The following is a 24,346-nucleotide window of genomic DNA, read 5'->3' as shown; positions in this document are numbered from 1 at the left end:
CACAGTGCCCAGAGCCTAGAGCACAGAGACCAGAGACCAGAGCCAGAGCCCAGAGAACAGAGTGCATAGCACAGAGCACAGAGCACAGAGCTCAGAGCACAGAGCACAGAACACAGTGACCAGAACCACTGCAGAGAGCACAGTACCCAGACCACAGAGTACAGAGCACTGAACACAGAACCAGAGCCCAGAGCACAGAGTGCATAGTACAGAGTCCAGAGCACAGAACACAGTGACCAGAGCCCAGAGCACAGAGTAGAGAGCACAGAACCAGAGTCCAGAGTACATAGTGCAGATCCCAGAGCTCAGAGACCAGAACTCAGAGAGAGAGCACAAAACCCAGAGTTCAGAGACCAGAGACCATAGCACAGAGCTCAGAGCCCATAGTGCAGAGCACAGAGCAGAAAGAACAGAGCCAGAGCCAGAGCCAGAGCCCAGATTGCAGAGTGCAGAGCACAGAGAACAGAGCACAAAGGTCAGAGCACATAGCACAGTGCACAGAGACCAGTGCACAAATCAAAGAGCCCAGAGCACAGAACACCAAACACAGAGCACAGAGCACAGACCAAATGTAGAGTGACAGAACACAGACACTAGAGCCCAGAGCTAAAATCACAGAGCACATAGACCACAGCACAGAGCGCAGATCACAGAACACAGAGCACAGAGACCAGAGCTCAGAGAAAGAGAAGAGAGCACAGAACTCAGAGACCACAGACCATAGCACAGAGCACAGAGCACAGATCACAGAGACCAGAGTAGAGAGCACATAGCTCAGAACATAGATCCAGAGTACAGAGACAGAACACAGAGTCCACATCCCAGAGTTCAGAGCACACAGCACAGAGAACAGAGAGAGAGCCCAGAACTCGAGCCCAGAGCACAGACTGCAGTGCACAGAGTACAGAGCCAGAGCATGGAACACAGAGCAAAGAGCACAGAGCACAGAGCCAGAGCACACAGCCAGTGTCCAGAGCACATAGCCAGAGCAAGGAGCACAGAACACAAGCACAGAGTACAAAGCACAGAGCCGGAGCCCAGAGCCAGAGCACAGAGCACAGAGTGCAGAGGCCAGAGCACAACCATAGAGCCAGAGCAGAGTGCAGAGAGCACTGAGCCCAAATTCAGAGTAAGAGACAGTGCCCAGAGCCAGAACCCAGAGCCCAGCGCCCAGAGCATAGACCAAGTACTCTGGGCTCTGGCCCTGAATTCTGGTTCTGTGTTCTGCACTGAGTGCTCTTAACCCTCATCACTATGCTCTGTGCTCTGTCCTCTGTCTCTCTATTCTGGCTCTGGATCTGAACTCTGGAATCTGGGCTCAGTTCTCTGTGCTCTGTGCTGTTGGCTCTAGACTCTGGGCTCTGGGCTCTGGTCTCTGTGCTCTGTGCACTTTGTTTTGTGCTCTGGTCTGTGGTCACTGTGCTCTGGTCTGTGGTAACTGTGCTCTGTGTTCTGGGATCTGTGCTCTGTGCTCTGTATCTGGTCATTATGCTCTCTGCTCAGTGCTCTGTCTCTATACTCTGGCTCTGTATTCTGGGTCTGGACTCTCAGCTCTGTTCTCTGTGCGCAGTTCTCTGTGCTCTGTGCTCTGCATTCTCTGCTCTGTGCTATGTGCTCTGGGCTCTCAGCTCTGTGCTCTGTGCTCTGGTCTCTGTGTTCTTTACTCTGTCCTCTGTGCTCTGTACTCCACACTCTGTGCTCTGGCTGTAGGCTTTGTCTCAATACTGTTGGTCTGGGCCCTGAACTCTGTCTCTTTTCTCTAGGTCCTGACTCTTTGCTCTGTGCTCAGTGCTCTGCACTCTGCGTTCTGGGTTCTGGCTCTGTGTTCCTACTCTGTTTTCTGTGCTCTGTGCTCTGTACCCTGCGCACTGTGCTCTCTGCTCTGTGTTCTGCACTCTGCACTCTGGGCTCTGGATTAGTGCTCTGACTCTGTACTCTGTCTTCTGTTCTCTACACTCTGCTCTGAGTCTGGCTCTGATCTCTGTGCTCTGCTCTGCACTCTGTTCTCTGGGCTGTGGCTCTGTGCCATGCCCCCTGGGCTCTGGGCACTGTGTTCTGTGCACTGGGCTCTGTGCTATGGTCTCTGCTCTGTTCTCTGTGCTCTGGTCTCAGAGCAGAAGCCCAGTACCAGAGCCCAGATTGAAGGATGTAGAAAAAGGAGCACATAGCACAGAGCCAGAGCACAGTCCACAGACTACAGAGCACAGATCACACAGCACAGAGCCAAGCACATAGCACAAAGCACAGAGCACAGAAAACAGAGCAGGAGCCCAGAGCATGGACTGCAAAACACAGAGCAGAGAGCACAGAGCCATGACCCAGAGAACTGAGACAGAGTTCAGAACCCAGGCCCAGAGTATTGAGAGAGAGCCTAGAGCCAGAGCCCAGAGCACACAGCCCAGAGCACATAGTATAGAACACTTAGCCAGATCACAGAGTGCAGGGCACAGAGACCAAAGCACAGAGCATAGAGCTCAGAACTCAGAGACCAGAGACCATAGCACAGAACACCGAGCACAGAGCACAGAGTGCACATCACAGAGCACATAGTGCAGAACCAGATCCCAGAGACAGAGCCCAGATTGAAGAGTGCAGAGCACAGCATATAGAGCACAGAGCCAGGACCCAGATCCAGAGCCCAGAGCACAGAGTGCAGAGAACAGAGCACAGACCACAGAACCAGAGCGCAGTACAGAAAGCAATGAGCCCAGATCCAGAATCAGACAGTACCCAGAACCAGAGCCCAGAGCATACAGCCCAGAGCACAGACTACAGAGCCCAAGCACAGTGCACACAGCACAGAGCCCAGACCCAGAGTCAGAGAGAGTGCCCAGAAAAAGAGCCCAGAGCATAGAGCACAGAGCACAGAGTGCAGAGCACAGAGCACAGAGCATGGAGCACAGAAAACAGCAGGAGCCCTTAGCCAGATTCCATAGTGCAGAGTTCAGAGCACAGAGCACAGAGCACCAAGCCAGGACCCAGAGAACAGAGAAAGAATTCAGAGCCCAGACCCAGAGCATTGAGAGAGAGCATAGATCCAGAGCCCAGAACACACAGCACAGAGCACAGAGCACAGACCCAGACCACAGAGTGCAGAGTAGATGGCCAGAGCACAGAACCGAAAGAACAGAGCACAGATCACATTGAGAGAGACCAGAGCACAGAGCACAGTGCCCAGAGCCCACAGCACATAGCACAGAGCACAGAGCATGGAGCGCAGAAAACAGCAGGAGTCCTTAGCCAGAGACCATAGTGCAGAGTTCAGAGCACAGAGCACGGAGCACCAAGCCAGGACAGAGAACAGAGAGAGAATTCAGAGCCCAGACTCAGAGCATTGAGAGAGAGCATAGATCCAGAGCCCAGAACACACAGCCCAGAGCGCAGAGTACAGAGTAGAAGAACAGAGCACAAAGCACAGGACAGTGCCCAAATCAACAATCCAAGAGCCAAGGGTATAGAGCCCAGAGCCCAGAGCACAGTCAGAGCACAGAGACCAGAGCACAGAGACCAGAGCCCAGAGCTCCAAGACCATAGCTCAGACAAAGAGTATACAGCACAGTGTTCAGATACCAGAGACCATAGCAGAGAGCACCAAGCCTAAGTCCAGAGCACAGAGCCAGAGCCCAGAGCCAGAGCCCAGAGCACAGTGTGCAGAGCACAGAGCACAGAGCCAGAGCACAATGCACAGAGCACTAAGCCCAGACCCAGGGTCAGAGAAAGTGACAAGCACCGGAGCCCAAAGCACAGAGACCAGATCACACAGCACAGAGCACAGAGCCAAGCCCAGGGCCAAGATTACAGAGCATGGAACACTGAGTATAGAGCACAGAGACCAGCGCACAGAGCACAGAGCCAAGAGCCCAGACCCATAGCACTAGGCCCTGGCCCTGGGCTCTGGAACTATGCTCTGTCTTCTGTGCTCTGGACTCTGGTTACTGTGCTCTGTTCTCTGTGCTCTGTCTCTGTACTCTGGCTCTGGCTCTGGGCTCTGGGCTCTGGGCTGTGTTGTGTTTTGTACTCTGGCTCTGACTCTGTGCAGAGTGTTCTGTGATCTGGTGTCTGTGCTCTGTGTTCTGTGCTCTGGCTTCTGGGCACTGTGCTCTGAGTTCTGAGCTCTGTGCTCTGTGCTCTGGTCTGGGATTACTGTGCTCTTTTCTCTGTGCTGTTTCTTTGATCTGGGCTATGTGCTCATGGCTCTGACTTTGGGCAATTACTCTGTCTCTGGGTGTGGCCTCTGTACTCTACACTGTGGTCTGACTCTGTGCTCTGTGTCTGCGCTCTGCACTCTGTGCTCAGTGCTCTCTGTTTTGTGCTCTGTGCTCTGCGCTCTGTGCTCTGGCCTCTGGGCCATGTGTTCTGGGCTCTGGTCTCTGGTCACTGTGCTCTGTTTTCTGTGCTCTGGACACTGAGCTCTGAGATCTGTGCTCTGGCTCTGTGCTTTGTCCTCTGGCACTGTTCTCTGTGCTCTCGGCACTGTGCTCTGTGCTCTGGTCTATGGTCACTGTGCTCTGTTCTCTATGTTCTGTCTCTATACTCTGGCTCTGTACTCTGGGTCTGTGCTCTTGGCTCTATACACTGTTCTCTATGCACTGATCTCTGTGCTCTGCACTCTGTGCTCTTTGCTCTGTGCTCTGTGCTCTCTGCTCTGTGCCCTATGCTTCGGCTCTGTGCTCTGTGCTTTGCACTCTGGCTCTGTACTCTCTGCTCTCTGCTTTGTGCTCTGCACTCTGCCCTCTGGACTCTGGCTCTGGGCTCTATCTCTGCTCTCTGTGCTCTGTGCTGTGAGCTCTTAGATGTGGGATCTGTGTTCTGTCTCGGTACTCTGCATCTGTGCTCTTAGCTATGTGATTTGTGCTCTGGGCTCTGTGCTCTAGGCTCTGTCTCTGAGCTCTGGTCTCTGGGCTTTGTGCTCTGTGCTCTGTGCTCTGAGCTCTGGCTCTTGTCTGTGTGTTCTGTCTCTCTACACTTGGTCTATGCTTTGTGCTCTGTGCTCTGGGCTCTGTGCCCTCTGCTCTGGGCTCTTTTATCTAGGCCATGTGCTCTGTGTTCTGTCTCTGTACTCTGTCTGTGCTGTGGGCACTGGCTGTGTGCTCTGGCTGTGTGCTTTGTGCTGCTTTTCTGTGCTCTGGCTTTGTGTTCTGGGCTTTGTGTGTGTGCTCTGTGCTCTGGGTTCATTGATTTGTGCACTGGGCTCTGTGCTCTGTGCTCTGTGCTCTGGTCTCTAATCTCTGTGCTCTGGCTCTGGGCTCTGGGCTCTGGGTCTCTACTCATCCTCTGGGAAGAGGCATGAGGTGAGGGCCACAGGGCCTTTTGTGTGCTCCCTGGAGAGCCATCGATGTTGAAAGAGAGAGCTCCATCCTCCTATACTGATTGCCTGGTCTCTTCTCTAGGTGCTGTGCTCAAAAATCTGCCCCACAGTGAGTGCTCCTCAGACAAGAACTCAGACATGGAGGCAGGAACATTGAGATCAAACTGTTATTGGCTCCATAACCCTGAGCTACCTGGGCTTCGGCATTTATGTGTTAGGCTGTGTGGAGGGGACACTGTGTCCTCAAGGGGACCCCATCTAAAGCCAGATGAAGTTTTCAAGGGTTTGATGCAGGGAGAGAAGGTGAAGGCTGCCTTCCCTGAAGCTTTGATCCACAGGCACCTTTTGGTGGTCACTGGGGTTATTCTGCTGGAAGTCCAGGGCCACATATTCCACATTATCAAGGCTCTTCTCAGGGGCTGGGCTCTTGGTGTCACAGGGAGCAGGAGCTGCTTTCCCAAGGCTCTGCTATCACAAACAGTCAGTGAACACAGTCATATAAGTACTGTGTATCCACCAGTCCTTCAGTGCGCCTGTGCAGCAGACCATGCTGCTGCTAATATTGGTCAGAACATGGAGAGTCTAGTTCAGAGAGCTGTCATAACTTGCTCATGGTGGCACAGCTGTGCAGCCATGGCCCCAGTACTATGTCTCACCTGCTGTCTTTAAGACAGGATAGCAGCAGGATAGATTTTCTGTGGCTGCTTTAATTTGGCTCCCTGGACACTCCCACCAGTGGCCTAGAGCAAGTGTTCAAACTGCAGCAGCCTTGATACCTCCCAGAATCCCCTGCACTGTATGTATGATTCTCCTGGAGTCTCATGCAATGACCCAGGTTCTGTGACCAGGTACGGGGTAACTGTGCATTGTAAGCCAGTATTTCAGGGGGTACCCATGCTCTATCCATTCCCATTACAGACTGCAGACTACTTCCTCTACCTCCCTGCTCCCAGCACTACCCTGTGAATGCAGCAATCCTGCAACTTGCACCACAGTCAGAAGTCTTTGAAACTTCCCTGGGAAGCATGCCTTTCCCACAGAGAATGAGGATATTCTGTTGGAGGGACCTGCAGCTAAACTCCACCCCAAGGGAGGTGGGAAGCCTGGGCAAACAAGGGAGCAGAGTCACAGGGATCTGGGAGTGGGTCCAAGGGAGCTCACAGCATGGACAAGCATTCCCTCACTGTGTCCCAGGTACAGGCTTGTGGTGCTCTGTGTCAGGGTGAAGCACATGTCCAGAGAGAAGCTGAGAACTCAGTGCAGCTTCTGTGGAAGAATGAGGAGTTATTTAAGCTGTATGCTCTGACCTCCAGCTGGTCTGTGCTTCAATCCATGCCCAGAGAAAGATGTGATCCAGGATGCAACTGTCCCCTTCACACACCAGCATACCCAGACTCAAGAGCTCTATGAGCCAGCAGCAGCAGCAGTTGTTCAAGTGTAACCTTCCTGACTCTCAGATCAGAAACAGCCCAATCATCTCTCTCTCTCCGCAACCCTCCAAACATGGATGCTTACATGGGCCTAGGCGACTGGAAGGAAGGCTTGTCAAGCATGCTGCCACACAAATCCAGGGCTGCTAGCTATGCTGGGATAGGAACAGGAACTCAGTGACCAGACACAGCAACAGCACAAGCACAGACACACAGCATGTATATGGAGGCCTTCATGGCCACTCTAGCTTCAGAAGGGAACTGAGGAAAAGCCTCTAATTTTATTCATGTTCCTAAATATATGATATTCCTACTTTATCTATGGTAACCACATATGTAGGATTCAAAATAAGACACGTGGTCTAGTCACAGGTTATTCTACCCGGGTTTATGATTTTATAATATACATCAAGAGGCTTCACCTGAACTGGTCACTGGTACCACTCCCCACTGATCCTGTCAGGCTGGGTAGCACATTCTGGAGGAACATGGCTCCAGGCCCTGCATCATGAGTTACAAACCCAGGGACTGAGTTCCTGTTAGGCAGATTCAAGGCTCTTTTGGCTGGTGCTGCTTCTTCTTTTCCTTCACTGTAGCCCTGTCACTGGGCCTTGGACTACAGTGCTGGGTAGTGAAAACCTGGGCGTCAGAGTCCTTCCTCCAGGCCCCTGTAAGAGCCAGATCTGACTGCAGTGAACACATATAGTGTCCTATTTCTGACCCTGTGGCTGTCCTTTCACAAACCTAGGGGCAGGCACTTTCCTCTTTCATAGATAAGAAACAAGACTGAGCTTCAATGATTTACCCAATGACTTAAACCCAAGACAGGATCCATCTGATACCAGATAAAGCAAACACAGCCTGGATATTGTCAAGAGATGGTACAGAGAAAGAGTGCACTTACCTTTCTGGCCTAGCTTCAGGCGGCAGTTGACAGTGGGTGACTGGATCTTACTTTCTCTGATAAGGTCTTTGTGTTAAAGAAGAGCTGCAGGTGAGCAGCTAGGAGGGACAAAGTGAGGGCTTCCTGGGCTCCTGAGGTTATGGATAATGTGCACATTCCCACCTCCTCTCTCCATGGCCAGCAGGATGGAGGGAGTGTACTCATGGGCATATACTCATCTTCAGAACCAGCTTTATCCAGATGACGCACATCAATTTCTGCTGCCTAAAGAGAGGACAATGAAGGAAACAACCATCACTGATCACAAGAAACAAGAGGGGGGTGAAAACATGTATTCAAGTCAAGTGAGCAAAAACTGTGTTGGCCACACTGTGACTATGGAGTCTGGAGAGACCAGACAGGAAGGCAAAGCAGGAATGGGAAGAGAGGCAGTAGGCTGGCCTCATCTAGATTTCTTGGGATTGAAAATCATATGGGGCAAAACTGGTGTAAAATGTTCCTGGTGACTGGCTCCAACCACCCGAGAGGTCTAATGGGCAGGGAGAGCCCTGACTGCAGACTGCATGGGTTAGATGAGCCTCTAGCATCACCATGCCAGGTCCGCCTCTCAGACCTCATTAGGGGAAGTATCATGTGGGCAGTCCTGGGCCTGAAAACTGGTCTAGGGTCATGGTGCATGCTCAGAAGCTTTCAGTGCAGGTCACAATGTGCAGTGGAGGTGAACAGCTCAGCTCTCTGCTCAGCCCTGGGCCCAGAGCCAGACACACAATTGAGATGGTTCTCAGCTGGATTTCACAGTCCTCAGTCCTCCAGTCTGATTGCGGATACCTTGGTAGCCATCAGAGTCTTTCACAAAGACCTGGGCTTTTGCTTTTGAGTGCCCATCCTCTCCTACATGATTCAGCCCCTGCTTCACTATTCTTCTACTAGTTGAGACTGGGTGAGCCTACTGGTGGGAAGAATACCACCCAGCCTTAACCACTATGTCCCCCAGCTGAGCCAGGAAGCTTGTGCCTCAGTCTACATCAACATATTCACTTCTTCCAGACTAGGGGCTCTGCATTGACCCAGGTCTCTGAACTGATATAACAGCCCAGACAGTATCCATTGAGAGAGTTACCATCACTGGGTATGTGCTGATAATTCTTGGGTTGTGGCTTTAAACCTGTCCAAAGTGTATGCAGAGCCAGTCAAAACCCACTCACTTAGTGTAAGCTGTCTCCAAGGCTCCTGGACTCCATGGAGGGACCTGCACTCTCTGTGCCCCTCGGGAAATGGTTGCAGGTCTCAGGGAAGAAATCTGTAACAGATTAATTCAGACCCACATAGCCCAAGTTAGTCCTGCTTTGACATTCCTCATTCCATCCAGAGTAACTCTGGGTCTTACTAGTCATCCAGAGGACACAAGACTTGCTCCTCCAGCACAGGGTTCCTTCTGACACATCCTCCCCAGCACAGGGAGCTTGAAAATACCCACAAGGCACAGGCATTGCACTGTGGCATCATGACTTCTACCATCTCTCATTCACCTCCCCTTTCACCCTACTGTCCTGCCCACCCAGCATGCCCAGCACAGTGGGCAATGTCAGCTTGATGACTTTGCAGCCCACACAAGCCACAATGAAAATGCTGTCATTGGATTATATATGTGAGGTTTATCTTCCCACCTGGAGGGGAGATCTGGAGGGCAGAAGCATGTTTACAAATGTCTACATCTTAGTTCCAGGCCAGGGGAATGAGCACAGAGTCCAAACCAGATGCCAGGACCCTGGTCTGAGTCATCTCTGCCTCTGAAGATGCTGAGTTATTCTCCTATCCTTGGGCATCAAATGAAAGAGAGATGAAGCTCTGTCACGTACAAATTCCCTGAGCAGCAGGATGGATAAAAAAGGCCATGCATGAGGTGGAGTCTCAAAGAGAGAGATGAAGAATGCAGGAGAGGTGCCAACAGAGATAGAGTGCACTCAGGGAAAACCAGTGACAGTTGAAGGAAGGAATTCCTCAAATGGAGTATCAGACTTCAACCAAAAACATGCAAGTGTGCCTTAAAAAAATAACCTTAAGTTATTATTATTTTAGCAGTCTGTTAGTAACTCTAGGTTTGCCTGAAATTTGGACTGAGGTAGAGTTCCTCTGACTTCTTTGGCTTGATTTATACCAAACAAATGCTAGGATTTGAGGCACATGGAAGCCTCTGACATATGGTACTGTGGTGAACCAGGAAGGTTCAAATCCCTCAGTGAGCAGGGACTTCTCCAGGAACCAGCTGGGATGACAAAGGCCTGCATTCCATATGTCTGTGACCACAGAGCATTTAAAGTCTCCCTTCAGCCTGGGTGTTGAGGGCCAGAAAACTGAAGGCTCTATGCTACCTCCCTCTCCCCTGGTCTTAGCTGGGGTTAATACTGACCTTGGAGACAGTGGCTGCTTTCCACTGCAGAGAAGTGTCTGCACCAGGGCATAGTGACAGAAAAAGGTACTGACCTACCTTTTTTCCTGACCACAGGGTCTTGTGAAGGGTAGCTTTGTGGAGGTGTTTCTACATGACTTGGTTTGTGGGGATGATACGGGGTAGTCATGGCTTTGTTTCCTGGAGCTGCTGCCACCACAATGCTTTGCCTTTTATCCTTAATAAATGTCTTGGGAATCTGGAAGTCTGAGAGTGGTATTTTTGTGTGTGCCATGAAGATGTATGGATAATCACTATCTATCTTGAACCCTGTGGGGCTGCCTCTGGTGTGACTCTTGGAGGCCACATGTTGGGAGAAGCTGCAACTGTGATGTCTAAAGCCTGCACTGTGCCAGTGTAGCTCAGATGGGATACAGAGACCTTGGACTTGACCATGGATCCTGCAGACACAGGGACCATAACCCTGGGCAAATATCTGAGTGGCGATGTCGCTCCTTAAAATGAACAAGTTCCATGCATCTTGAGAGAAGTTATCACTCCTGAATGAGAAAAAATGGAAGGGCAGGGTTGCTCCAAGGAAGGAAGCTGGGGTTGTTGAAGCCCCATGCACTACTGGGGTGGAAAAAGCTAGCTGAGTCTTGGAAGCTCTGAAGTCTACCTGGAATCTGCATTCCCCAGCTGTGACCTTCTCTCAACCTGGGATACAACTACAAACCCATGAATATAAACATGCTGGATGTAGACTGAGATTGTGGCTCAGTTGTGGAGCACTTGCCTAGTATGTATGATGCAGTGGGTTTGATCCTCAACATCATATAAAAATAAATAGGCAAATAAAATAAAGGTAATATGTGTGTCTATGTCTGAAATAACATTAAAAATAAAAAAATTCGCACTGGACGTTTCTGCTGAATTGCTATCTGGACACTCAATCAGTATTTGCCTCAGTTGTCATCAACCTCTGTGCCTTTGCTCAGCTGTGTCAGTCTTCCCTACACCCCAGAAGTTGTGTGCATGCCCCACACACTAACTGTTCGTTAGTCTTCCATGCACACCAGCCGAAATCTGCACAACCATCACACTGCATGCTTGCTCACTGCATATCCATCTTCTCTGCATCCCAGTAATTTTATCCATGCCCCTCATACTGTATGCTTGCTCAGCCTTGTCCATCTTCCCTGCACCCTAGATGGTTTGTTTAAGCCCCTCTCACTGTCTGCTTTTCTCTGTGGATCAGTCTTCCCTGCACCCCAGCAGGTGTACACAAGCCCCACACACTGATGTTTGTTCTCTCTGAATCACTCTTCCCTATACTCAGCAGGTTGCCCTATTCCCCTCACAGTGCCTCACTCTGGGTCAGTCATTCCTGCACCCAGCAGGTTTAGACAGGCCCCTCACACTGCTTCCTTCTCTCTGTGTCAAGTCCCATAGAGGACAGACATTGGAAAGCAAATATTGAGAAGATGAAAGCAGCCTGGGATGGTGTCAGAGATTAACCAGGAAGCTCTGCCACCTCTAAGGGTTCACATGAAGCAGCTCATTGGCTAGGGTTCTGTAAGATAGGTGGAGGTAACTGCACCAAGCCATAGATCTATTTCATACCATGTGTTTCAGCATATCTATTGAGAGGCACTCAGAGCCAGAAATACCTCTCTGTAAAATAGGAAAACCCATAGCAAAATTTCCTATGTGGGAACTCTATTCAGCCAAAAAAGTGATTGATCATCATTTTTTAAAGTAAATGGTAAAAAGGAACAAAGAGGAAGGGCTGTGTCAGACTCCAGAGTCTCCAGTGCCCTCTCCAGGCCAGCACCCACTGGGTCTCCATTGATAAGGTCCACCTGGCTCCCCAACATTATATCTCCTGTTTCACAAGAGTTTTTGTTCTGTGTTGATTTTCTGGGGAATTGGAGGGTTAGATTCTGATTTTTCATCCTTTCTGTTAGGATTCTTTATGGGACTATATTTGGGAGAAAGAGTCAATAGTCACAGTAGCAACTCTCAGCTTTTGAGGCCTCAGGGGTCTTGATGCATTTGAGGAGATCAAATGATAGATACCAAGAAGACAGCTGTTTCTAGAGGGCCATGGCCTCTCAGTCCAACACATGGGGACAAGTGCCTCATCAAAGCTCCTCAGATCTCAGAAGCTCACATGGAGAAGTAGCCAGCAGTGAGCTAGAAGGAAGACAGGCAGGTGAGCAGGACAGTTCTGCTTTCTGTCAACATGAACCCTGATGTTTCAGAATTCCATATCCATCCCCAGGCTTCACAGACCTCCCTAGATCTGTGCATTCCAACTGTACCAGGCCCCAGATTAACAGATGTAGGTGGTTATGATGGTAAATTTTATGTTGTGTTCTTCACAAATTACTTTTTATAAAGAAGCAAAAGGCATTCAGAAGGAGGAAGAAGAAGAATCAAAATGAATCCAATTTCCCATCAGAAACAAATGGGTTTGGGAGGCTATAGAAAGGCACACTTTACATGCAGAAAATGAACTCTAGTTATGAAATTTGAGGCCACTAAATTCTCTCTCAAATGAATATTCAAAAGCTGGGCATGGTGGCCATACCGGTAATCCCAGTGATTCAGGAGGCTGAGACTAGAAGATTGCAAGCTCAATGCCATCCTCAGCAATATAGTGAGACAGGCTCAAAATTTGAAAAAGAATGGTTGTCCTATGTGCTTTCATGTTTACATGACAGATATAATTCTACATCATAAATAGAATCAGAAATTTTTCTTCATATATGTATAATATGTTAAAATACATTCTACTCTCATAAGAACAAATAAAAGTCACTAAAAAATGAAGGCTTTGGGGTACAGGTTAGTGTCACAGCACACTTGTGATAAATTCCCAGTACTAAAGCAATGAAGGTGACATGAAGATACCTGAGTTAAATGGGCAATGTGTCACAGGGGCCTCTCCTGGCAGAAGAAGTGGAAGTAGCCAAGAAAAAAGGAAACCAGGGGAAGCCTCACTAGACAATTTTTAACTTTTCCTTTTCATACATGTTTTAATCCATTAAGTCCCTGATTTTCAATCTTGTATCTCAATGAAATTGACACAGGTGCATTACGGACGAACTCTGGAGATATATACCACATATATGTACTTTACAAATATATATAAAAATATATATGTATATTTTCAAATTCTCCAACCATTCATCTCTTACATTTATCAAAAGAAGAAAACTCTAATAATGCAGGATTTATCTGAAAGTAACCATAAATTGTGTATATGTTGATTATTTTGTATAGGGGTCCTGTATGCAGAAACTAGGTCATATGGTTTGCATGTCCTGGGGGAGCCAGTCTCTCTCAGTCTTGTATCATGCACACTTCTGGGATCAACCTTTCTTTCCAGTCCTCTGCTTCTGCCTGAAGAACCTTGCCCCGGCCAGGTGATAATCTGCAAACTGTCCTCATCTTCTTTCTCCTGAGAACATCTTTGTTTTCAAATTCATGATGGGTCCTCTCATAGGACAGAATACTGACAGTTTTTCCAACGTTTTATTACTTTTGAGAGTGTTTTCCTTTCTCATGTGGAGTGTTGTTAAAAAGGGCTTTAGAGTTAGTATCTGAAAACTTCAGTGCTCTGTCTTGTTTTCAGGTTGGTCTCTGCCACTTCCTTTAAGAACTGGTTTCATTTTGCTTGTTCTCTGTATGTGGAGAAAGTCTGGATTCTCTCTGAATGCTGTGACTGGCATTTTGTGTGGACTCTGGATTGTTATAATACTTTGGAGAATAAACACTTTTTGTTTTCTTCAGGAAACCATCCTGTCCCTGTCTACCCTGTGTATGGCAGTTAATCTGTGTCACAGACTTATGTTTGTGACTTTGTTACTAACTCTAGTGGTTATTCAGCTCTCAAGGAACTGAATCAGAGAAAAGCACAACCACATCAATACCAACACTCTGCACACTCAAGTTTGAGTGTAAGGGAGGCAGCACCAGGACACAGGAACCAGGGCAGCACAAAAAGGAACATCTGTGAGGCTGGCAGGGATCTGCTTCCTGTTGTTCCTACACACATAGGTGGGTTGTGTTCATCTGCACTCTTCATGGGTCTCCCTCTGTGACACATGGCTCACCAGCTAAAGTCTCCACCATAGAACGTGACATTTTACTCATCAAATAGAATTGACTATATTTAGTGACTCTCCTGCACATGTGCCTGGAATCTGCCCCTGCCATCGGGGAAGTATCCTCCCTGGGTTCTGGAGGAGGATGTATTGCTGCCCTGCCTCAGAGAGTTTAGTTTTCATGATCTTGCTTTTTCTGACTTTGGCTTCCTGGTAACTCAATTGAACAAATAGTTTACAAAGATGAGCTAGGTTCCCAACCACCTGTATCCTGGTGTGTTTTTTGAACTTGAAGACTCTCTCTCTAACTCCTAGCTTACTGGTATATCTGTAAACCCTATAAGACTGAGAACTTAGACATAGCAATGCTGCCCAGATGTGGGCAACTCTAGGTCCTCTGTCACACTCTCACTCAGGCATAGCTTGTTCAAAAGTCTATCATTCACCTATCATGTGTTTTGGATTCTGTCTTCCGAGAGCAGTTAACAGTAACTTAAAACCCATAATACTAGGCAAAATTTTTAATTTCTCTGAGAGATCATAGAAGTAGCTAGAGTGGAGGTCATGCCAGTATTTCCAGTTACTGAAGGGGCTGGGGGAGGAAGATCTCAAGTTCAAGGCCAACCTCAGCAGCTTAATGAGACCCTCTCTCTTACTAAAACAAAAAACATCTTGGGGTAATTAAAGAGCTTGCACAGCATTAATAAGAACTTGGGTTTGATCACTAATATCTTACAAAATCTAACTGAGGTAATCCATCAAGAAGGCAAATTCCAGCTGGAAAGACTAACAGGTTTTCAGAGGAAGATGACATAGAGTGACTGCCCACTCCAGCAGGGTCACAGGCACGTCTCATGAGCAGTGTCTCAGAAGTGAGATGGTGCAGTACCAACATTGTATTGGGCCTCTGTACCAGGTGTCATCTGTGGCAAACTGAAAAGGGGTGTCTACAGGTCTCCCTCTCAGGAGATCTCAGGAGCCCCAGCTGCCTGTGTAGGAAGGAACATCCCACAAGAGCCTGAGATGCATCAAATGCACATTAGTTTTGAGGCACAGATTTTAAGAACCTTGTATAGAAATGTGATTTTAAGACCTGGCGCTCTCCATTCCTTGGCAATTAGTGAGAGAGGATACAATCTGAGGAGGACAGCAGAAAAGAGGACTGATCTGTCACAGACCCTGGATGTTCCTTCAAAGCCTTGCATTAGCTATTTCCATTCTTAAGAAGAGTCTACAGGAGGTCAAGGAGTTAACAAAGTGAACAGACAGTGGCAGAAACTGAATCTGGACCAGTCTGTGACTGACAAGAAGCTCCACTAAGCCACTGCAGAGAACTGGGGAGCTGCCTTCTTTCAGTCTTACACTTGCCTATCCCAGGTCCCTGACTTGCTGGCCTTCTCCTCCTGGACTCAGTTCCTTTCCCTGTGGAGGTTGAGCTGTGGACTCTTGGAAGGTAGGTGCCAGGCTGTTCCTGGGAATTAGTCAGCCTTGAGAGGAAAGGTCTGAGCCTGACTCAGTGGTGTGTCCTTTCAATCCAGTTACTCAAGCAACTGAGATAGAAGACAGCAAATCCCTGGACAACCTTTGCAACAGTGAGCCCATTTCTCAAAAGAAATTAGTAAAATGAGACCAATTAGGAGCTGCAGCCCCAGATGTGAAAGCCAGCAACCCCAAACTGAGGCCAAGCTGAAGCAGAGCCTGTCCCAACCTGGCCACTTCTATTTGTAAAGTGAGACCAAGGCCCAGGGTTTGACAGACTATCAAGATTGTGTCTGAAAACATTTCACACATATCATGAAGTGAGGCACCTCAATTTATCTTAATCTTTGTAACACTAATTAGATATTTCTAAATTGAGGAGCATGACTTGTGATTTGCTGGCCCTGGGAGCAAAGTGGAACCAGCTTGGACAGAGCCAAGCAGCTCCATACTGTTGATGGCCAAACAATGGAAATAAGAACAATATAAGCATGTGCAGGCTACAGGCTACATTCCTATGAGAGACAGGTGAGACTGAAAAACAGATGCCTGCTCCAGGCTGAGTCTCTATTCCAGAGTTTCTATGAAGATGGGACAAGTCTCATGTGGCACTGGGTGCTTCAAATATGGCTGATAAACTGAGGCTCTGGATTTTATTTCATTTTATGGTATATTATGTCATTTTATGTTATATAATTTTATTTTCTGATAACGAGTTTTGTGCCCAGGGGTGCTCAAACATAGAGTTACCTTCCCAGCCCTTTTTCTATGTTTTATTTTGAGACATTGTTTCACTAAGTTGTTTAAGGTCTTCCTGATTTGCTGAGGCTGGCTTCAAACTCCCATCCTTCTACCACAGCCTCCAAAACCTATGGGAAGACAGACATGTGCCATGGTACCAGCAGAGACACTGGATTTTAAATTTTATTTAATTTTAATCAATTCCAATCTAAACAGCACATGTGGATAGCAATCAGCACAAGGAATGGCACAACTCTGATGCAGAAGCAAAGTATTAGTGACTCCCCAGCATAGAGCCATCAGCCAGGTTTTGTTTCCAGATCTGAAACTTGAGACCCTGATGCTTGTTTGTGATTCTTGACAATGGGAAGTTTCTCTGGAACCCAATAATCACTTGCTACTGCCAAGGAACTGTGAGGGTTATATTAGATCACCTTCTGTAATGTGCTTACCTGAAGAGAGGTCCTCATTCCCATCTTTAGAACTGTAAAGCAGGGAAATAGGAGCCCCTGGTCTTCTGTGATCACAGAGCCATGCTAGTCCCATCTTACAGCTCTAAAGCAGGCACACAGGAGTCCCTAGCATGATGTGGTTACTGGACCAGTTTTGTCCCAGCTTACATCTCTAAGCAGGGGCACAGGGCCACTGGCCCTCTCTGGTCAATGGGCTGCATTCATCCCTACCTTGCACTCTCTGCTCCATGGCTCATGCACTGGTTCAAGTGGAGGTACTGGTGGATGCACTGTGGCAGTGCTCTGGAGGACAAGGTATACTGTCATTCTTCCCCTAAGAGGTGTCGTATGTGAGCTGGGCAGGCTGACTCTTGTGTGACAGGTAGAGCATCTTTGCTCTTCAAGATTCTGCTGATGTGAGGAGCTCAGCTCAACTCTTTATGACCAGGGATCCTGACTGGCTAAGAAAATATTTGTCAGGGAGTCTGTGGATAAAATTAGGACATGTGGAAAAGTGGACCGATCCTGAAGTGTGTCATCAAAGGAAGGACAGATATTTAACATCATTGTGAGACCCAGCAGCACCTTCCCACCTTGCCCATCACTGCTATCTCTTGCCCTCCATGAAAACAGGGTGGGTTTCTGGTAAACTAGCTCTTAATACTCTGGAGCAGCTTGAGGGAGTATGACTCATATGGTGTGTGGTCATATCTTGAGCAATGAGGACCCCCATCCTGATGCCAGTTTTGCTAAATAAGCCCCAAGAGCCAGGCCAAAATATGTAGTATGTGCCTTGCTGTTTACATGGCCTGATTGCTCCTGCCTGCCCCAGAAATACCCCAGGAACAGGAAAGCATCCTCAAAAACAATTCCAGAAACAAACTCCATATGTGATACCAAATCTTCATATTTCTTCTGGGAACCATTTCCCCTTTGTGAGCATCTTCCCCTGATCCCTTCAGGAAAGAGTGGTCAGGAAGTTATTTCATGCCACCTGAAGTCAATATTCAAACAGTGTCCTTCCCAGTCTTCTACTGATCCTGTATGCTTTATCATGGGTATATTTGTGTGGATTATGTAGGGAACTGGAAGTTTGCAAAAGATATAAATATCCAGGTGTTGCAAGAAGGGTAAAAAAGATAACTGGGTGTGGAGGCACATATTCTTTTCTCAGCTCTCAGGTGGGAGGAGGCCTGGAGCCCAGATGCTCAGGTCAACCTTCATTATACCTGGAGAACATACTACAAAAGCAGAAAAGACAAAATTTTCATAAAGAAAAAAAGACCCATCTGCCAAAAATCTCTTTTCAGCTAAACAAGACACAAGTGTCGTAATGGTTCCTTATGCATCCTTTAACAAATAAAAAATAATAGGTTGTGTCTACTGGGAGCACTTCAGGATTTTTCCCATGGGACTGAGAGATGTAGTATCTCCCCCTCCACTGAACCATCTTTCAGGAATACCAACACCAGCTCCCAAAATCTCCATGATGGACCCATGAAGCACTGGGTGAAAATAGAAAACATTTGATCCAATTCATATTAGAAATCATAACCTTTCACAAAGACTTGCATCACATCATCTGGGAAGTGATGTGGATGTAGGCAAGTTCACCACAGAAACTGGAGCCATATGGATCAGTGACAAGTGAGCCAGGGCCAATTCAGGACCTGGTGGAAGATGTCAGGGGAGCTTCCTGTCCAAAGGGTCAGAGGCATGGAAAAAGAAGCCAGGCATCACAACACAAAATCAGACCTGGCTGTGACAGTATTCTGCTGTCACCCACCTGTGAAACCTGGAGTCAGTTTTGGTTAGGTCTAAGTGTTGTTGTAACTTGTTAGTTGGATTTATACTATGTCTCTGCTTTCAGGGAAGAAGCTCAAAGGAGACTGCTGTCACATCCTTCTGTGGCTGTGATGTGCTGGTGTGAGGGCAGACATCTTCTCACTGATGATGGGGTGGAATATGATGCATGTTGTGGGAAGGCTCTTGACAGGCCTGGCAATGGAAAAGTGTTTCCTTGAATGAGTTTTAGGCAATGAAAGCTGAGTGCCTATGCAAACACAGCCAAAGTCAAGAGATAGTTCTTTCCTTCTGCAAAGTTTCAGTGTTACCCAGGAAAGAAGTACTGTTTCTTTACTAGAAAAAGAGAAACTCTTTGACAGAGCCATTACTGCACAGGCTCTTTCTTGAGCAGTTGTCAGATGCTGAACCCTTGCTCCCTCATAGCTCCCAGCTTAGTTGGGGACTCTCACTGATGTCTAATTTCTGACTTTTAAATATATATATATTTTTTTTTATTTTCTCAATTGTAAATGTACCATAATTTAATTTAATTTGTTTATTTATATGCAGTGCCAAGGACTGAGCCAGGGCATCACACATGCCAGGCTAGTGCTATATCACTGAGCAATAATACCAGCCCCTACACTCTGACTCTCAAGTGGAGGGTTTTGCAACCACTTTGTACTTTTTATGAAAGCTGCTAACTTTAAACACACTGGATTCTTCTCTGAGAAGGAAGGCAAGCCTCTTTCCCTCTTCAGAAAGACTTCACAGTACTGAAACTCTCACATGCAACTAATGTCCTCCATCTAGAAATGGAACCTCCAAACAGCTAGGAGAACATCCCTCATGAACAAGATGTCAAGGGTCCAAGGGAACATATTGTTTAGAAGACAAAGAAACTGACCAACTCCTTGATTGTTCCAGTAACTATCTTCCTGGTCATTCAAAACATCCCATTTCTTAGCCCTTGGTGCCTAAGCCAGCATGCCTGGCCTAGTTAAAGGCTCCCCAAGATAGCCTGATTGATGCCTGTCCATACACCATGCTGTCTCCACATCAATTGACCCTGGTATCACTTGCTCAGATCTGCAGAATCACAGCTACAACAGGGTGGAAGACATGCATGTGGAAACAAGGAATTTCCCACCAGAGAGAGTGTACAAGGCAAGTTAAAACTCACTTTGAAAAACTGAGCTAATCTTCAGAAAATGTGAGAGGAAATAGACCCATTATCTTCCCAGGAAGACAAAATCAGAGTTCCACAGCAGCACTTCATTCCAAGTCCTACTTGTCACACACTTTCTAGGACCTGGTGTAACATCAAAACACAGTGCCCTCTGTTCAAAAGTTATAGGACCTCAGGACCATAGCAAAAAGCACTGGCATGAGCACAGCCCTTATGGGCCTTCATGACAGCCCAGGGCACAGCCCACACAGCTGTTCCCAAGTCCAGGGGACCTGAACCTGGTTGGTCCCCTATAACCCAAGAAATTTCTTTTTTTAAAACAATTGAGAAATAATTTGATGCTATAAATGCCACCATTTCAAAATGCAAATTCCTATTGGCTTTAATACATTCACACAGCTGTACTAATGTCATCATGAAGTTCAGACTGTCTGATTACACCAAAGAGAATATTGTAATCAAAACCCAAAGGCAGGGTGTCGCTGGCTCTTTGAGGTACAAAATCCGTGGATATTTGTCATCGCTTGCAGCAACAACTTGCACGGGTCTTATGGGTGGTGGACTGGAAACTGAGCTACTTCTATCTTTCTCTTTAGTGCACTGCTTTCTTGCTTGTTTATAGAGGATAGAGGAAATGAGGTTTACTTGCTTTGAGAGGAGAGAGAGAGACTTTGCTTATCAGAGAGAAAGAGAGACTTTGCTCAAGAGAGACTTTGAGAGAAGGACAGGCTTTGCTTAGAGCTTAGAGGAAGAGAGACTTGCTACACCTCACTTAAGGTCTGCTGTTTCTTACTGGTGTGTCCTGCATCCTGTGAACTAAGGGTGTGTCTACCTAAGGTGCTTTAGTGATGCGTCTCAGTTCTCCACTCTGCGATCTGCCTTCCGCCACTGCCCCTACTCGCTGCTGCCGTGTTCCTTTCTTTCTTCTTGCCCTATTCCTGTGAGCTGCTGCTGCCTGTGTCTTTCTACTAGTTGCTGCTGTGTGTCATGCTGTCTCGCTCCGCCTATGCTTATATCACCTCCAGGAGGTGGAGAGCAGGGCCACGCCTCTTACACAAAGATTAGGCCAGACACTAGTGTGCAAGCAGGCACAATTAGGAGTGCTTGAGAACACATGCGCATACACTGTGTGCATGGACAATAAATCACCTGAGTGTGCTTATGTCAATTAACCTCCTCACTGCCAATGTGATCAGGCGCCATTCTGGCATTGTCAACATGGCACAGCCCCCAACAGCAGGGTGAGAGCTAAAAGTTTAATTCCATATTGTTACCTGTGGCTTTACATTTTCCCCAGCACTAGTGTTAAGTAGGCTATCTTTTCTCTAGTTAATGTTTTTGGTGCCCTTTTCTAATACATGATAACTGTATTTATGTGCATGTGTCTCTGTGTATTCTATCTGTACCACTGGTCTAAGTGCCTGTTTTGGTGCAAATACCAGGCTGTTTTTATTACTATAGCTCTGTAGAAGAATTTGAGGTTTGGTATTGTGATGCCTCCTGCTTTACTTTTCTTGTTAAGGATTTCTTTGGCTATTCAGGGTTTCTTATTTTTTCAAAAATGAATATAAACCTTATCTCTAACTCTGCAAACATGCAAAAAACAGTTCAAAGTAGATTATAAACTTACACATTAGAACAGAGACCCTGCAACTACAAGAAGAAAAAGTAGGCCCAAATATTCACCATGTTGGCCTAGGATCTGACTTCCTTAATAAGACCCCTAAAGTGCAAGAAGTTAATTCAATAATCAATTAATGGGATGGACTTAAACTAAAAAACTTTTTTCAGCAAAAGAAACAATCATAATATAAATAGAGTCTACAACCTGGGAGAAAATCTTTACCACATTCTCCTCAGATAAAGCATTAATCTTTAGGATAGATCAATCAATAAATATATGAAAAAATGTTCAACATCTCTAGCAATAAGAGGAATGCAAATCAAAACTACTCTTAAGATTTCACCTCATTCCAATCAGAATGGCAATTATCCAGAACACAGGTAACAATATATGTTGGTGAGGAAGTGGGGAAAAAAGTACACTCATATGTTGTTGATGGGAATGCAAATTGATACAACCATTATGGAAAGCAGTATGAAGATTCCTCAGAAAACTTGGAATGGAATCACAATTTTATCCAGCTACCCCACTCCTCGATTTATACCCAAATGATTTAAAATCAGCATACTACACAGATTCAGCCACATCAGTGTTTATAGTAGCTCAACTCACAATAGTTAAACTATGGAAGCAACCTAGGTGCCCTTCAATGGATGAATGGAAAAAGAAAATATCAAATACGCACACACACAATGGAGTATTATTCAGTTTTAAAGAAGAATGAAATTTTGGCTTTTGCCAGTAAAGGGATGGAGTTACAGAATATCATGCAAAACAAAATAAGCCAAACCGCAAAAAGCAAAGCCCAAATATTTTCTCTGATATGTGGATGCTAATTCACAATAAGAGGGCAGGGCACTAGGGAAGAATAGAATTACTTCATATTAAGTGGAGGGAAGTGAAGGAAGAGGAAGTAATTTGAGGGTAGAAAGGACAGTAGAGTGAAATAGACACTATTACCTCATATACATATATAACTGCATGACTGATGTGATGCTACAATATATACAATCCGAAAAATGAGAAATTAAGCTCCATTTATGTATGATTTTATCAAATACATAAATGTATTCTACTGTTGTGTGCAACTAATTAGAATAAATAAAAAATTAATTAAAAAAAGTAAATTAGCACTGCTCCTTGACCTGCCTTCTGAGGTGGATGTGGAGGAGCTCTGGATTTTTCATGAAAAATAATCACAGAGGATTGAGGGTCAGTCTATCTGAAGAGGCTGGATAGAGGAGGGCCCAACAGGTCTCCCCTGAGGATGGTAGAGTGTTGGCATGTGTGAGCTGAGGGAGAGACAAGGTGGCACAATGGTAGATGAAGGAGGGGGCAAGGTGCATGAGATTAGGTCACAAAGCACCTTTTGCTTCATAATGACCCACATTTCTTGGATTCCCCTTTGAGCACATAGAGGGCCATGTGTACTCCTGACATCTGGCCATGGCTGCACCTCCTTTACCTACAAATGACACCCAAGGTCATCTCAGCCCCCAGAGAATGCTGGTGTCTAGGTACCTGTGCTCTCTGCCTCCTGCTGGAAGCCACAGACCTGGTAGATGCTCTGCACCCACTTATGCATGTCCTCCTTTGTCTCTGCCACCAGGTAAAATGTATGCACACTGGTCTTGATGAAGAACACAAAGACACATGACAGCCACTTCTTGTGAAGGGTCACATTTGTGCCCACCTGCTCACAGAGGCACAGGATGATGATCCCTAAGAGCTTCTTGGACTGGTCATGCTTGCAGTATTCCAGGACACCCGGGTCACCACCCCACTGGCTACTCTGCAGGATGAACCAGCATTTCCTCCAGACCTGAATCCCAGGAGAAAGAGTAGAGAAGGTAGGAAACTCACTTATTATTTCAAAGGTATTTGTCCTAAAATTCATTTTCAGATGAGTTCTCCCTAAGTTTCCCAGGCTGGCCTGGAGATTTTGATCTTCCTGGCTCAGACTTCTGAACGGTTGGGATAATAGTTGTGCTCACCATGCCAGGCATTTCAAAATTTCTGTTGGGTCACTAAGTTACAACTGGATAGTGTAGAACCTGCAGGCTCCTCATGGCACCAACCCTCTCTTATTCTAGAAAATAAAACCAGAGACTTGACTTGATATAATGGCCCTATCAGGCTATGGACCAGTTTTTCTATTCCTCTTCACAGCAAAACCTCAATGGTTTTCTCCACTATCAGTCCTTTGCATGCCAATGAGGTTTTCATCACAAAGATGAAGGCCAGAGGAAAGTGATGCAAATTATTTGGGTGTAAAACTATAAGACCTCTCAAAATTCTCCATCCAGGGACAACACCCTTCAGAATGAAGAGGTAAGGGAGACACTCTCCAGAGAAGGCAAATAGAGGACTTGCCACCAGCAAACCTGCCCTGCAGAAGGGCCAGAGGAAGTCTCTCTCCAGAAATGAATGATGAGACTTGGGACCAACTCAAAGCAGCTGGGTGAGTCTCTCCCATTGGGGAGGCATCCCAGATGGGGTGGTAGTCCTGGAACACAGGGAACTTTGTGAAGTAGAGCTGCCTGGCGAGACACCCCTCCCCCCGCTGGAGCAGTGAACTCGGACAACTGGGAGCGTCATAGAGGAGGCCGCTCAGCACAGGGCTGGGACACGGAGCAACCACTGGGGATCTGGGCGGCTGCCCAGAGAAGGGGCTGCGAGGAAAGCTGTTTGGACTCAGAGCAACCATCCCTGAACACCGGGGCCTGCCCGGAGGAGGAGGAGGAGGAGGAGGAGGAGGAGGAGCGCGGCCGCTTGGATTTGGAGTGACTATACTGGAGCTACAGGCAGTTGCCAGAGGAGGAGCTGCGTGGCGAGCTGTTTGGACTCAGAACGACCGCTTCTGAACACCAGGGCCTGCCCAGAGGAGGAGGAGGAGGAGCACGGCGGGTCGTTTGGACTCCCAGTGACTGCAT

At 47.1% G+C, this 24,346-nt stretch overlaps 1 long non-coding RNA gene across 2 annotated transcripts; it reads right to left on the bottom strand.

Moving 5' to 3' along the window:
• Nucleotides 1-5,623: 5,623 nt before the first annotated feature.
• Nucleotides 5,624-23,239, bottom strand: LOC306646637. Of its 2 annotated transcripts, none has more exons than XR_013759909.1 (3): nucleotides 22,935-23,239; nucleotides 10,131-10,591; nucleotides 5,624-5,776 (listed from the first exon to the last, which is right to left on the bottom strand). It is a non-coding gene; the product is annotated as an uncharacterized lncRNA (long non-coding RNA). The 2 variants fall into 2 exon arrangements; XR_013759910.1 differs by lacking the exon at nucleotides 5,624-5,776 and adding an exon at nucleotides 8,627-8,942.
• Between the last annotated feature and the right edge of the window lie 1,107 nt (nucleotides 23,240-24,346).

This window comes from Sciurus vulgaris (assembly GCF_902686455.1).
Source record: "Sciurus vulgaris genome assembly, chromosome: 16".
NCBI classification, from domain to species: Eukaryota; Metazoa; Chordata; class Mammalia; order Rodentia; family Sciuridae; genus Sciurus; species Sciurus vulgaris.
The sequence above is the reverse complement of the archived record's forward strand: the minus strand, read 5'-3'. Positions and strand labels throughout refer to the sequence as shown.